This window comes from Somniosus microcephalus, chromosome 1 (genome assembly GCF_052327205.1).
Source record: "Somniosus microcephalus isolate GS21.2 chromosome 1, FLI_Smic_1.0, whole genome shotgun sequence".
Lineage (NCBI taxonomy): Eukaryota > Metazoa > Chordata > Chondrichthyes > Squaliformes > Somniosidae > Somniosus > Somniosus microcephalus.
The window spans coordinates 452,975,280-452,991,008 of NC_140987.1; positions in this window are offsets into that span (position 1 = coordinate 452,975,280).

Sequence of the window (15,729 nt, forward strand, 5' to 3'; positions counted from 1 at the left end):
AGAATGGTGCAGGCATCCCCGTAGCTGGTGGCATCTCGGATGAGAGGGGCGACCCGACGACTCACCCAGTTTTGCAGGATTCCCAGTTTCACGTCTCCGGTGGCGGTCGCGGCTGCTATGGCGGTGGCTGAGCTTTCGATGAAAAATTCAAAGCATTGGAACCAGTGTCCGAACTGTGTGGCTGCGTCTGAGGCATGGGGGTCCAGATCCAAGTGCTCTGGTTTCAGGAGTTGATCCATCTTGGTGTTTTAGTAATTAAAATTGATGTGCCATCAATAACTCAAAGACAAGGAGTTAAAGGATTCAACAGAAGGCTTTTAATCACTAAGAACATTGCATGGCCTAGAAATTGAGTTGGCGCCGCGCCAGGGCTTTAACGCCGGAAATTTAGCGCCGGCGCTAAGTCCCCCTGCGTGCGCCAAAAATTCAGTAGCGCCACGCCCAGACGGCTGCCGGCGCTACTGGAGGGTGTCAGCGCCTCGCAATGGGTGCTGACTGCCGCATTGCGGCGCTAATCCGCCGCTGCGGCACCCGATGTGGTGCGGCAGGCTGGGGAAGTGCAGGCCTCCTCCTTCCGTTAAGGAGGAGCTGCCTGCACCCGACCGCTGGCCGTTGATCTGTGGAGAAAAATGAGCCCGGCACCTCGGAGAAGTGCCGGGCTCGCGGCCCACATGCATCTGTGCCGCGGGGGGGTGTTGGAGGAGTCCGGGGAGGGAGGTGCGGGCAGGCGGCCGCCGGGAAAGCGGCCGGCCGCCGCGCGACCTTAATGCGCCGGCGCTAAGACCTGTAGCGAACTTTTGAAAAATCATTGGTTGCGGCTGCCACGGGCGAGGCGGCCGCAACTCAATTTCGGCGTTCGGGCGCGTTGCCACGGCAACCGGGACGCTGCGCACACCGATGACGTCATTGGTGCTGGCGCAGCGCAACCGGCTAACGCCGATGGCAGCGCCCAAGTGAATTTCTCAATCGGCTGTACTTGCGGTGCTAGGCCCTCTAGCGCCTCAAAATGGGCGCTAACCCCACTCAATTTCTAGGCCCATGTCTTTCCACATCGGATTCGTCTGGCAGAATGACTCATACAGCTCTTGAGACCTTTATATGACAAAAGACAGGGGCGGAGCCAATACACACAATAGGAAAAAGGGGGCGGTACACACAATACAATGCAGGTAAAACACAGGGGCTGATGAAGGCATATATTTCATCACAGGCCATACCAGGGGAAACGATCTGGGTGAGAGAGAGTAATTGTTTTGATAGGGACTAGGGCATTAAAGGTGGTGGTGAGGATGTGGTTGAACAGCTTGGTAGCTGCAAAAATGTCATGGCGAATGGAGGGCCAAAGGCTGGACAGTTGGGGTTTCATAAGTGCAGTTGTAAGAGAGTTGGGAGAGAATTTTTTTCCAGGGGTGGACACAGAAGGAAGGATGGACTTCCAAAAAGCGTTTGATAAAGTGCCACACAATAGGCTTGCCAGAAAAGTTGAAGCCCTTGGAATAAGAGGGACAGTGGCAGCTTGGATATGAAACTGGCTAAGTGGCAGGAAACAGAGAGCAGTGGTGAACGGTTGTTTTTCATAGAGTGGTGTTCCCCAGGGATCGATACTGGACCAATGCTTTTCTTGATATATGTGGGTGCACAGAGCACTATTTCAAAATTTACGGATGACAGAAAACTTAGAAGTATAGTGAACAGTGAGGAGGCTAGTGATAGACTTCAAGAGGACATAGACAGGCTGATGGGATGGGCGGACACGTGGCAGGTGAAATTTAACGCAGAAAAGTGCGAAGTGATGTATTTTGGTAGGAAGAACGAGGAGAGGCAATATAAACTAAAGGGTACAATCCTAAAGGGGTAGCATGAACAGCGAGACCGGGGGGTATGTGTGCACAAATCGTTGAAGGTGGCAGGGCAGGTTGAGGTAGCGGTTAAAAAAGATTGGGAGAAGGGGAAGTGCAATGAGACCTGGGTGTCCTTGTGCACCAGTCGCTGAAGGTAAGCATGCAGGTGCAGCAGGCGGTTAAGAAGGCAAATGGTATGTTGGCCTTCGTAGCAAGAGGGTTCGAGTACAGGAACAAGGATGTCTTGCTGCAGTTGCACAGGGCCTTGGTGAGACCACACCTTGAGTATTGTGTGCAGTTTTGGTCACCTTACCTGAGGAAGGATGTTCTTGCCATGGAAGGAGTGCAGCGAAGATTCACGAGACTGATACCTGGGATGGCAGAAATTACGTATGAGGAGAGATTGGGTCGATTGGGCTTATACTCGCTGGAGTTTAGAAGAATGCGAGGGGATCTCATTGAAACTTATAAAATTCTAACAGGACTGGACAGACTGAATGCAGGAAGGATGTTCCCGATGGCGGGGAGTCCAGAACCAGGGGTCACAGTCTAAGGATAAAGGGTAAGCCATTTAGGACTGAGATGAGTAGGAATTTCTTCACCCAGAGAGTGGTGAACCTGTGGAATTCTCTACCACAGAAGGCAGTTGAGGCCAGTTCATTAAATATATTCAAGAAGGAGTTAGATATATTTGTTAAGGCTAAAGGGATCAAGGGATATGGGGAGAAAGCAAGGACAGGGTACTGAGTTTGGATGATCAGCCATAATCGCATTGAATGGCGGAGCAGGCTCGAGGGGCCGAATGGCCTACTCCTGCTCCTATCTTCTATGTTTCTATGTTTCTATGCTTACTGGATCCTGGGCTTCATAAATAGAGGCACGGGGGGAATAATTCAGTGTCGCCCCTTTTGGGGGGCTAACATCGCCAGGGCGCTAAAATTAGCCCCCTCTGCCTGAAATTCAGTTGTAGCGCCCCAAGCAGGAGGTGGAGCTCTACATGTAGCGCCGGCGGTAATTGCAGGCCTCCTCCCCTGATTAAAGGGGTGGGGCCTAGCACTGCACGCACCGGGGCCCTGCTGGACCATCGGGGAGCAGGGTGGCCGTGAACACAGCCCGGCTCTCGAGAGGCGCGCCGGGCTGAGTGATCGCGACCGACAACCCGCATAAAAAAATTAAAGGCGGCAGGCGCTGGCAGTCGGCCAAAATTAAAATGGCCGTCCGACACCTGCCCCTTTTACTAGCGCAGCCGCGGCTGCAAAAACGCCCCCCTTACCCCGCCGGACATATCGTCCGCCGATAGGTCAGTGTTGTGCAACCCAAGTTTGCAGCCGTGGCGCGAGCGGGGCGCTGCGCACGACGATGATGTCATCGCCAGAGGTGCAGCGCCGCGGGGCGCTACTGGCTACCGCCGCCGCTAACCTCGCGCTTAATTTCGTGGGAGGCGTTAGCTGTGCCGTGATTGGGCGCTAGGGGAATTCCGCCCTGTGAGCGCCCCCCAGGGCGCTAACGAGAGGCGCAAATCAACACAATTTTTATCCCATAGAGTACAAAAGCAAGGAAGTTATGATGAGCCTTTATAAAACACTGGTCCGACCTCAAATGAATACTGTGTCCAATTCTGGGCACTGCACTTTAATAAGGATGTGAAGGCCTTAGAGAGGGTGCAGAAAAGATTTACGAGAATTGTTCCAGGGATGAGGGACTTCAGTTACGTTGATAGACTGGAGAAGCTGGGGTTTTTCTCCTTGGAGCAGAGAAGGTTGAGAGGAGATTTGATAGAAGTGTTCAAAATCATTAAGGGTCTAGACAGAGTAGATAGAGAGAAACTGTTCCCATTGGCGGAAGGGTCAAGAACCAGAGGACACAGATTCAAGGTGATTGGGAAAAGAACAAAAGGAGACAGGAGAAAAACTCTTTTTTACTCAGCGAGTGGTTAGGATCTGGAATGCACTGCCTGAAAGGGTGGTGGAGGCAGATTCAATCGTGGCTTTCAAAAGAGAATTGAATAAGTACCTGAAGGAAAAAAAATTGCAGGGCTAATGGGAAAGGGCAGTGGAGTGGGATTAGCTGAAGTGCTCTGAGGAAGGATGTTCTTGCCATGGAAGGAGTGCAGCGAAGATTCACCAGACTGATACCTGGGATGGCAGGAATGACGTATGAGGAGAGATTGGGTCGATTGGGCTTATATTCGCTGGAGTTTAGAAGAATGAGAGGGGATCTCATTGAAACTTATAAAATTCTAACAGGACTAGACAGACTAGATGCAGGAAGGATGTTCCTGATGGCGGGGGAATCCAGAACCAGGGGTCACAGTCTAAGGATAAGGGGTAAGCCATTTAGGACTGAGATGAGGAGGAACTTCTTGACCCAGAGAGTGGTGAACCTGTGGAATTCTCTACCACAGAAGGCAGTTGAGGCCAGTTCATTAAATATATTCAAGAAGGAGTTAGATATATTTGTTAAGGCTAAAGGGATCAAGGGATATGGAGAGAAAGCAAGGACAGCGTACTGAGTTTGGACGATCAGCCTGATCGCATTGAATGGCAGAGCAGGCTCGAGGGGCCGAATGGCCTACTCCTGCTCCTACCTTCTATGTTTCTCTATTTCTTGCTGAGAGCCTGCACAGGCTTGATGGGCCGAATGGCCTCCTTCTGTGCTGTAACCATTCTATGATTCTATGATTCTAGGAGTCCATAGAAGATTAAGGGGTGATCCAGTTGAGGTGTTTAAGATGATTATTGGATTTGATAGAGTAGATAGAGGGAAACTATTTCCTCCAGGACAAGGGCGCATAACCTTAAGGTTAGACCACACTTGGAGTACTGTGCACGTTCTGGGCACCGCACCTTAAGAATGATATATTAGCCTTGGAAGGAGTGCAGTGCAGATTCACCAGAATGTTACCAGGGCTCCAAGGGATAGATTCTGCATTCCCTGGAATATAGAAGGTTAAGGGGTGATTTGATTGAGGTTTTCATGATTTTGAAAGGAATTGATAGGGTCGAGGGAGAGAAACTTTTTCTGTTGGTGGGGGAGTCTAGGACAAGGGGGTCATTAACTTAAAATCAGAGCCAGGCCAATTAGGAGAAAAGTTAGGAAACACTTCTTCATGCAAAGGGTGGTAGAAGTGTGGAACTCTCTCCCACCAAAAACTGTTCTGGCCAAGTCAATTGAAAATTTCAAAACTCAGGTTGATAGATTTTTGTTAGGCAAGGGTATTGAGGTTTACAGAACTCAGGCGGATAAATGGAGTTAAAATACAGATCAGCGATGATCTAATTGAATGGCAGAACAGGCTCAAGGGGCTGGATATCCTGCTCCTGTTGCCTTGTTCCCATGTTCTTATGTCCAGATCAATTGTTGTATTCAAGTCAAGATGGGTTAAGCAGTCAAGTAGGCCCAAAGTGGGCTCTCTTACACGCATGGCTTCTCCCCCCCCCTGATATTCCTTTATGTCGAGCAAGACTGTGTCATCGCACCAACGCTCTTCTTGATCTTCCTGGCGGCAGTGCTCCATCTCGCCCTCAGTAAGCTGCCCGCTGGATTGGAGCTAATCTACAGAACAAACGGGAAACTGTACAACCTCTGTTGCCTCCAGTCCAGATCCAAGGTCGTCCCATCCTCTGTCATCGAATTACAGTATGCAGATGACACTTCCGCCTGCGCACACTCTGAGGTCAAACTCCAAACTGTAGGCAGTTTTTTTTACGCTCTTTTAACCCAGATCCTGCCGCTGGTCGCCAAGAGATGTAAGCGGTTTTTGAGCGCAGCCCAATTGCTAGACGGACGGGTCGAATCGCCCCCGCCTTACGAAAGTTCTATGCCCGGGAATTATTATTCAGAGTGTAAATGAAATAAGTCACAGACAGGAATGCTTCGGTGAAAAATCAAACTTATATTTATTTGGTCTAACATACACTGGCTAAAACATGCACTACTGAACGAAATCACAATCCCTGTGGAGAATAAAATCCAGGTTACAATCAACATACATACAGTACAAAACTGGGGACTATAACAAGCAGTTGCTATGGTGGACTCTAACTCCACCCCTACCAACGAATTACCCAGTCGCATAAACCCCTTCACCTGGCTGAACCCAACGAAGCTCCCACCCTTGGAATAGCCTAAAAACGTCACTTCTGAGAGACTATGCTTACCCCGGTTTCGATCGCTCTGCTCGTCGGCTTTTTCTGGTACTTCTTGTCTTGTTGGAGCAGGAGCGAGAGAGCGAATGGTGGAAAAGAGTCTATCTTTATAGAGGTCTGCCTGCCCTTTTTTCCCACCAATCTTAAAAATCCATTTGCTTCTGAGCACTTCGGTGCTTAATCAGTGATGAGTCATCCTCAGACCCATGCGTATTGGGTTAATGGCCCTAAGTCTGGGCCATATCTTTCGGTCTTTGTTTTGGGAAAACTGGCTTTCTTCTGGCTGAGAGAGCTAGTGGATTCATTGTTCTGCTTCTCTCCTGAGATGGAGGTGAGAAGGGCTTTTGCATATTAGAGTGGTTTTTCTAATCAATTTCAATGGCCCCCTTCCTTTTTCCAGGACTGTCGAGCGCACCCATACATACTGGATGAGTTCTTTTGTCACAGCCAGCTGCCATGCATTCTCTGGAGTTTTAACAAACCAGTCTTTCACGTATCTGCAAAGGGCGATCCCATAACAGGGAAAATACCCTCAGAAAATTCCCATAAAGTCCACAAAAAAATATTCTTGACGGAATCCATTCTTCAGAGTCTTTGCGATCTCTTCAAAACCATCATCAGCACCTTCACCGAAGCGTACGAGAGCATGGGCCTTACACGAAATATCCGTAAGACAAAGGTCCTCTATCAACGTGCCCCCGCCACCCAGTACTGCTCCCCGATTATCAAAATCCATGATGAGGCCTTGGACAACGTGGACAACTTTCCATACCTCGGGAGCCTACTGTCAACAAGGGCAGACGTCGATGATGAAGTCCAACACCACCTTCAGTGTGCCAGTGCAGCCTTCGGTCGCCTGAGGAAGAGAGTGTTTGAAAACAAGGACCTCAAACCCAGCACCAAGCTCATGGTCTACAGAGCAGTAGTGATACCCATCCCCCTGTATGCTTCAGAGGCATGGACCATGTACAGCAGGCACCTCGAAGCACTGGAGAGGTACCACCAACGCTGCCTCTGCAAGATCCTGCAAATCCATTGGCAGGATAGGCGCACCAACGATAGTGTTCTCGCTCAGACCAACATCCCCAGCATCGAAACTTTGACGACACTCGATCAGCTCCGATGGATGGGCCACATCGTCCACATGCCCGATACGAGACTCACAAAACAAGCGCTCTACTCAGAGCTCCGACATGACAAGAGAGCCCCAGGTGGGCGGAGGAAACGCTTCAAGGACACCCTCAAAGCCTCCTTGAAAAAGTGCAACATCCCCACCGACACCTGGGAATCCCTGGCCCAAGACCGCACAAAGTGGAGGAGGAGCATCCGGGAAGGCGCCAAACACCTCGAGTCTCTTCGCCGGGAGCAAGCGGAAGCCAAGTGCAAGGAGCGCACGTCAACGCAAGCACCCCACCCACCCGCCCCTTCAACCACCGTCTACCCCACCTGTGCCAGAGACTCTAGGTCCCGCATTGGACTCAATAGTCACCTGAAAACTCATTTTTAATGTGGAAGCAAGTCACCCTCGGTTCCCAGGGACTGCCTAAGAAAAGCAAGAATTCCTTTATGTAATAGCAAAATACTGCGGATGCTGTATTTCAGAATTCCTTTATGTGTTGATCCCAAGTGGTGCCGGAACAAGAAAATCAGCCCCACTGATACAAATTAACTCCTTTTGGAGAATTGAATGTTATTACCAGTCTGATGGGATCAATTCTTAACCACTTAGAAATGACTAACATCTGCCGATGTAAATCTATCCAATATGTTTAGATGATTAGACGAGGCGTAGAATATAAGAGCAGGGAGGTTATGCTTGAACTGTATAAAACACGAGTTAGGCCACAGATAGAATACCGTGTACAGTTCCAGTCATCACATTACAGGAAAGATGTGATTGCTCTAGAGAGGGTACAGAGGAGATTTACAAGGATGCTGCCAAGACTAGAGAATTTTAGCTATGAGGAAAGATTGGAGAGGCTGGGGTTGTTTTCTTTGGAACAGTGGAGGCTGAGGGGAGACTTAATTGAGGTGTATAAAATTATGAGGGGCCCTGATAGAGTGGATAGGAAGGACACATTACCCTTAATCAGAGAGATCAATAACCAGGGGGCATAGATTTAAAGTAATTGGTAGAAGGATTAGAGGGGAGTTGAGGAGAACTTTTTTTTACCCAGAGGGTGGTGGGGGTCTGGAACTCACTGCCTGAAAGGGTGGTAGAGGCAGAAACCTTCATCACATTTAAAAAGTGCTTGGATATGCACTTGAAGTATCGTAACCTACAGGGCTACGGACCGAGAGCTCTTTTTCGCTGGAGAGCTCTTTTTCGGCTGACACAGACACGATGGACCGAATGGCCTCCTCCTGTGCCGTAGATTTCTACAAAATGGAAGTACAGGCAAATAATCTTGGTATAGTGATGGCTGAAATCCCTTTCGTGTTGGGATACTCACGGTTATCGAGGGCGAAGCTGGTGGCCACCCACTCACGCAAAAATGGGCTCATGGCGTAATCGGCAGCCGGTTTCACACCGTGACGATTTTCTTTTCCTTTTGGTTGATGATCTCATTCGAAAGGCAGGACTTGCGGCAAAGCAACACTCCCCATTTTCCATTTCCTTTTCCGTTTCGCACTAGGGTTGTCGGAATCTGGGACTCTCTCCCCCCAAATAGTTGTGCGCACTGGCACCAGGAGCAATGTAGGAAGTCACACAACACCAGGTTATAGTCCAACAGCTTTATTTGAAATCACAAGCTTTCGGAGCACTGCTGCTTCTTCAGGTGAAGAAGGAGCAGCGCTCCGAAAGCTTGCGATTTCAAATAAAGCTGCTGGACTATAACCTGGTGTTGGATGACTTCCTACATTTGTCCACCCCAGTCCAACACCGGCATCTCCACACCAGGAGCAATGCCACAGGAGATTGACTCGTTTCCATTGAGAATCAATAAGTATTATTTTGAAGCAATCTCTGCTCAGTATTGAATTTGAAGGAGATTGCCATTCTCATGTGTGCCAGCACATGCTATGGATTGTGAGTTTTTTTTTAAACAGACTTCTATTGAAATTTGTTCTAACTGGTCCCTCAGAACTTTCAAGACTGCGATCGATAGATTTTTGTGAAGTAATATCAAGAGCTACGGAGCGAAGGCGGGTAAATGGAGTTGAGGTGCAGATCAGCCATAATCTTATTGAATGGCGGAGCAGGCCTGAAGGGCTGAATGACCTCCTCCTGTGCCTAATGTTCCAACAGGTGAAGAACAATTTCACTCCCTTCCATGTTTACTTGTTCAACTTGTTCATAACTTTGTTGAATTTATTGGGGAGTATTGGCCCGGAATTCCTGCGGGAACTATCCCGGGCTTCCGTCACGAACTTGGCCGTTTCTCCAAGGCTTCTGCCGATCTTCTGGCAAGGTTACAGCAGGAGTGCAGGAAAACTCCCCCGCGAAATTGTATTTCACCAGCCGGCACTTTTCGTTCTGGAATTATTACAAAGGAGAGAAATGTTTCGGCCATAATCGTATATTCAGGCGCTATTGACATCATTCCAGAAAGCTGAGAAAGGGGAAGTAATATTTAGGAGCTGTCAGTTACTGTTCCAAACCAATTACTCTTTTAAATTAGCCAGTCAGACTTTCTGCGCATTCAACAGCAGAGTATGTCATCAGCACTTGTATATTTGCTTCAATCTGCTCCAAGCTGATGGGATGGAAGTCATTCTTGATGGCCATAAGGGAAATGAGTTTGGGTAATCTGTTCCTTCTGTGTGACCTCCTCCACTGATCAACCAACCCTATCCGCTCTTTTGCTGATGATTTTATTCTGTATCCATCAGCTTCCTTCAGGTTCCACGCTGTTGGCGCGCACAGGTTGAGGCTTTCTGGCTTCATTTTGCCACAGCCGGGCTCAAGGAACCGTTCTGTTTTGTCCCCATCTCTCCCCCTCCCTTCTCCTCCCTGCCCGTTGCCTGGAGGGCAATCAAGACTGCACCAAAATCGATTGGCCGTATGTAAAGCGCAGGCTAATGAGGGTAACAGAGCAAAGGTCATCAGTCACACCTCCCCCACCGTTTTGATGTTGGTTGCACTTGCTGGCCAGCTCCTTGGCTAGTCACCCCCACACTCACACCAGCTCCTACCCCTCAATGTGCCTCAGACTGCTTCTCCAACACCCTGTCCTGGATGAATTGTAATTTGCTCCGGCTAAATGGCTGGAAGACCTAAGCTGTTGTCCCCATGTCCACACAACCACCCACACCGCCCCCCCCACCCCCAACAACCCCATCCCCCAGCCTGCCACAGACTGGAGTCTAAATCCACTGGCTGCAGTCAAACCGAGCACAAAGAAAGATGGTTGTGGTGGTTCGAGGTCAAACAACTCAGCCCCAGGACATCGCTGCAGGAGTTCATCAGGGTGGTATCATCGGCCCAACCATCATCAGCTGCTTCATCAATGACTTTCCCTGCATCATAAGGTCGGAAGTGGGGATGTTCGCTGATGATTGCACAGTGTTCAATGCCATTCACAACTTCTCAGATAATGAAGCAGTCCATGCCCGCATGCTGCAAGACCTGGACAACATTCAGGCTTGGGCTGATAAGCGGCAAGTAACGTTTGCACCACACAAGTGCCAGGCAATGACTATCTCCAACAAGCGAGAGTCTAACCACCTCTCCTCGACAGTCAATGGCATTACCATTGCCAAATCCCTCACTATCAACATCCTGGGGGGTCACCATTGACCACAAACTTAACTGGGCCGGCCACATAAATACTGTGGCAACAAGAACAGGTCAGAGGCTAGGTATTGTGCAGCGAGTGTCTCACCTCCTGACTCCCCAAAGCCTTTCCACCATCTACAAGGCATAAATCAGGAGTGTGATGGAATACTCTCCACTTGCCTGGATGAGTGCAGCTCCAACAACACTCAAGAAGCTCGACACCATCCAGGACAAAGCAGCCCGCTTGATTGGCACCCCATCCACCACCTTAAACATTCACTCCCTCCACCACCAGCGTACCGTGGCTGCAGTGTGTACCATCTACAAGATGCACTGCAGCAACTCACCAAGGCTTCTTCGGCAGCACCTCCCAAACCCATGACCTCTTCCACCTAGAAGGACAAGGACAGCAGGCACATGGGAACACCACCACCTCCAAGTTCCCCTCCAAGTCACGCACCATCCTGACTTGGAAGTATATCGCCGATCCTTCATCGTCGCTGGGTCAAAATCCTGGAACTCCCTCCCTAACAGCACTGTGGGAGCACCTTCACCACACGGACTGCAGCGGTTCAAGAAGTTGGCTCACCACCACCTTCTCAAGGGCGATTAGAGATGGGCAATTAATGCCAGCCTTGCCAGCAACGCCCACATCCCGTGACGAGTAAAAAAAAGACTCCACCTCATCCCCAGCCATTATCTCAGGCAGCATGTAGATGAGAACTAGGAGCAGGGCGCCATTGATAGATCCTTGAGGGTCGCCAAAGGTAACAGTGTGGGGTCGGGAAGAGAAGCCATTGCATTCCTAATCTTTACTGTTGGAGTTCACTAGTTTTACGTAGAATTACACAGAAATCACAAGACAGAATCAGACCATTCATCCTAACCAGCCCATGTTGGTGTTTATCCTTCACTCCAACAATAATCCCAATCCCTTGTGTCCGCCTCTTCCCATAGCTTTTTACCCTTTAATCCCCTTTCTTCAACCAGCTACCTAACCTATTCTTAAAGGTTAACATTATCCCTGCGTCAATCACTAATTCTAGTAGTGCATTCCACAGCCTCACAACTCACTGCACAAAAACATTTCTCCTGCTCTCGATCCTCAAGGGGGAATAATGGGGCTGCTTTGCACCTCCCATTAGTGCCCCTAGGGGGCGCTAACGGGGTGCAAATCACCCAGAGCCCAGGCAGGGTTCCGCTAATGCCTCCCGCGAAATTCAGAGGGAGGTTAGCGGCGGCAGCAGCCGGTTGCGCCCCGCGGTGTTGCACCTCTGGCGATGACGTCTTCACCGTGCGCAGCGCCCCTCTCGCGCCCCGGCTGCAAACTTCGGTAACGCCCCCTGACCTACCGTCGGACGATATGTCCGTCAGGTTCAGGGTCGTGTTTTTGCAGCCGCTCTAGTTAAAGGGTAGTTTCCGGGCACCCACATATTTTGGGGCCGCCTGCCAGCACCTGCCCCCCTCCCGCTTCTTCCTGCGAGGTGCCAGCCGCAATGGGTCAGCCCGGCATTCCTCTTGAGTGCCAGGCTCTTTTCCCGGCACCCCGCTCCCCGGTGGTCCAGCAGGGCCCCGGTGCGCACTGCACGAGGCCCCTCCCCTTTAATCAACAGGAGAGGGAGGCCTGTAGCACCGCGGCGCTACGCGATATTGAATGGTAGTGCCCCAGGAAGGAGGGGGAGTGCTTCCAGTAGCACTCCGCCTCCTGCTTGGGGCGCTACCACTCAATTTACGGTGTGGGGACGACAACCTTTTCTGTGGCGCTAAAAGCAGCGTCCCGGCAAAGTTAGCGCCCCAAAGGGGGTGCGGCCGAATTTTTCCCGCTTAATCTTACATCTATGTCCCCCTCATTCTAGACCCCTCGGTCACTGGGGAAAACAAAGTCTGTTTCTATTCTGTTCAATCTTTCATAATTTTAAACACCTCTCCCAAATCACGCCTTAACCTCCTCCATTCCAGTGAAAACAGTCCCAATGATTCAAATTTTTGTGCCTACATGTTAGTGAATCTGTGCTGGACGCTCTCGCTCCTGCCTCAACATCCTTCCTATAGTGTGGAGCCCATAAATGAGCACAGTGCTCCAACTGAGGTCTTACTAAGTTTTTTTATAGCTTCAGTATTACAATTTGACTTTTATAATCTACACCTCTTGCCAGAAAACTCAGTATTCCAATAACTTTCTTTATGACCTTTTACATCCACTTTAAATGCTGCTTTTAAGACCTTGTAAACTGGAACTCCCAAATCCCTCTGCTCTCCAGCCTTTCCTCAGTCAATGTACAATTACTACTTTTAGTTAAATGTTCCATCTCCTATTTACTGCTCATCTCCTTTCCATCTGCCACTTTTTTGCCCATCTTATCAATATCCCTTTGCTTCTTCCTTGGGTCCTCAGAATCATCTATTAGTTTGTGTTAGTGTCCCAGTCTGAAGCATTGTAAGGTAAAAGAAAGACTTGCATTTCTATAGCGCCTTTCACAACCTCAGGGCATCCCAAAGCACTTTACAGCCAATGAAGTACTTTTTTGAAGTGTAGCCACTGTTGTAATGTAGGAAATGTGGCAGCCAATTTGCGCACAGCAAGCTCCCACAGACAGCAATGTGGTAATGACCAGATAATCTGTTTTAGTGATGTCGATTGAGGGATAAATATTGGCCCCAGGACACCGGGGAGAACTCCCCTGCTCTTCTTCGAAATAGTGCCCGTGGGATCTTTTACATCCACCTGAGAGGGCGACGGGGCCTCGGTTTAACGTCTCATCCAAAAGACAGCACCTCCGACAGTGCAGCGATCCCTCAGTACTGCTGTAAGAATTCGCAATAATTTACAGTTCTGAAGATTAATTTTTTTTGATTAAAGAATCCATGGGCGTTGTGCTTTTAAATTTCCAGGGATAAAAATGGCAGTCGCACCACATGGCCGAAGACAAAGGACTTGGAATGCAGCTTTCTGTGTCTGGAAGTAAGGTTCAATGGAGCGGCCAACCAAAGGGGTGTCCCCACCCCCCCTGCAGCAGGACAATCGATGCCTGTACCACAGGACAATGCTTTGTTTACAATGCAATTGAATGTTATTAGCATTTGTTTGTATATCGAGTGGATACACCTAAACTGCAGAAGAGACTTTTGTATCTTGAATGGGAACCGTTTAAGAACTGAATGGGTCTAAATCACCTAGCATTCTGGACAATAGAGCAGTTGTATTTCCCTTTTGTTTCAGCCCAGGGAGCTCCGGAAGACACATTAACCCAGTCCAACCACTCTGCGTTAGCCAATCACAGCTTTCTTTTGTGTATTGGACCCTTTGGGTGGGAATTTTGCACACAGCACTTGCAAGGCAGAACGGCAGGGGGCTCACCAGGTATATAAGATAGCTGCTGAGAAGCTATCTCTCTCTCTCTTTACTTCGCTGGACCACAGGTGAGCAGGGTGTTCTGACTCCTCGGCAAGGCAACCTAGCAGGAGTTTGGGGTGGTGATTTAAGGGTAATTGCTAAGATTGTTTAAGTAACATTAGAGCCATTTTATCCCTCGTTTTCACCGTCTGCAACCCCCTGTTATATAGTTTTACTGTAATTACTGTGTTCGTGTGGTATAGTTTATTCTTTTGATTGTAGTTTATTTAGGTAATAAAACTTGATTTTTCTCTCATCCAAACCACTTGTCCATTTTAATATCATTAATTATAAGTTCCTCCACTCAGAACTGAAGGAGGGGTAGCGATTCGAAACCGTTGTTTGTAAATGGTTTAGAGTGCAGCAGCCAAAGGCTGCTGACCAGGTGAATTACCGTAAACCAGGTAAAAGGTTGGAATTGGCCAGAGCTCAGAGGCAAAGGCTGCTGGCCAGGTAAATTACTGTAGCACCAGTTAAAAGATGCCCCCCCAGCCTTACACTGCACTGGGAGTGTCAGCCTGGATTATGTTCTCAAGTCTCGTGGAGTGGGGCTTGAACCCACGACCTTCATGATAGCAGAGGCGAGAGTGCTGCCCACTGAGTCACGGTTGAGTTACTCAATTCTGACTAGCTAACTCTTGCAATCCGCACTAGGACATTTACACTATAGTGAAACAATTAAATTTACATTTGAGAAACGTGCACAAAATATACTTTAAATAAGCCTGCTGCAACAAAACAAATTTATGAAACTGCCAAACCAGCAGATGTTTCCCTGGAGTGACCATTTCACAGGGACTATAAGTACAATGGAAACTCAAATTTCAAAGGTTAAAATTATTTCAGGTTTTCGGTTTGTACATAATGCATTATAGATTGTGTTGACTTCTCAGCTGTTGCTTTGCACTCCATGGCTTCTTTGATGGCCCAATGTTAGCAGATAATAATTTGTCACTGCATGGATAAAGCTTTTAAAAGGAAAAAAAAGAAATCGCGTGATACAAAAAGAAGCCATAAATTTTAACAATCAGATAAGTACAGCTTATCCGTCCCTTGTCCGCCTTGACATGTATTGATTGTTCTCGTTCTTTTTCTCACTCTCTCTCTCTCTCTCCCCCATCTCTTTCTGTTTCTTCTTCTCATTCATTCTCGGGAAGTGGGCATTGCTGGCAAGGCCGGCATTCATTGTCCATCTCTAATTGCCCTTGAGAAGATGGTGGTGGGCTTCCTACTTGGACCGTTGCAATCGTTGCAGTTTGACACAAGGGAATGGCTCGCTCGGTCACTTCAGCGGGTAGTTAAGAGTCAACCACGCTGGTGTGGGACTGGAGTCACCTATAGGCCCAGACCTGGGTAAGGACGGCAGGTCTGGGAGCACAGAACCAGGGGCCACAGTCTAAAAATAGCGGGCAAATCATTTAAAACAGAGATGAGGAAGAATTTCTTCACTCAAAGAGTGGTGAGCCTGTGGAATTCCCTGCCACAGAGGGCTGTGAAGGCTAATTCAATAAATATTTTCAAGAGAGAATTGGATATATTTCTGAAGGCTAAGGGGATTAAGGGTTACGGAGAAAAGGCGGGGACGGGGTACTGAACTGGTAAGATCAGCTATGATCTCAGACGAAG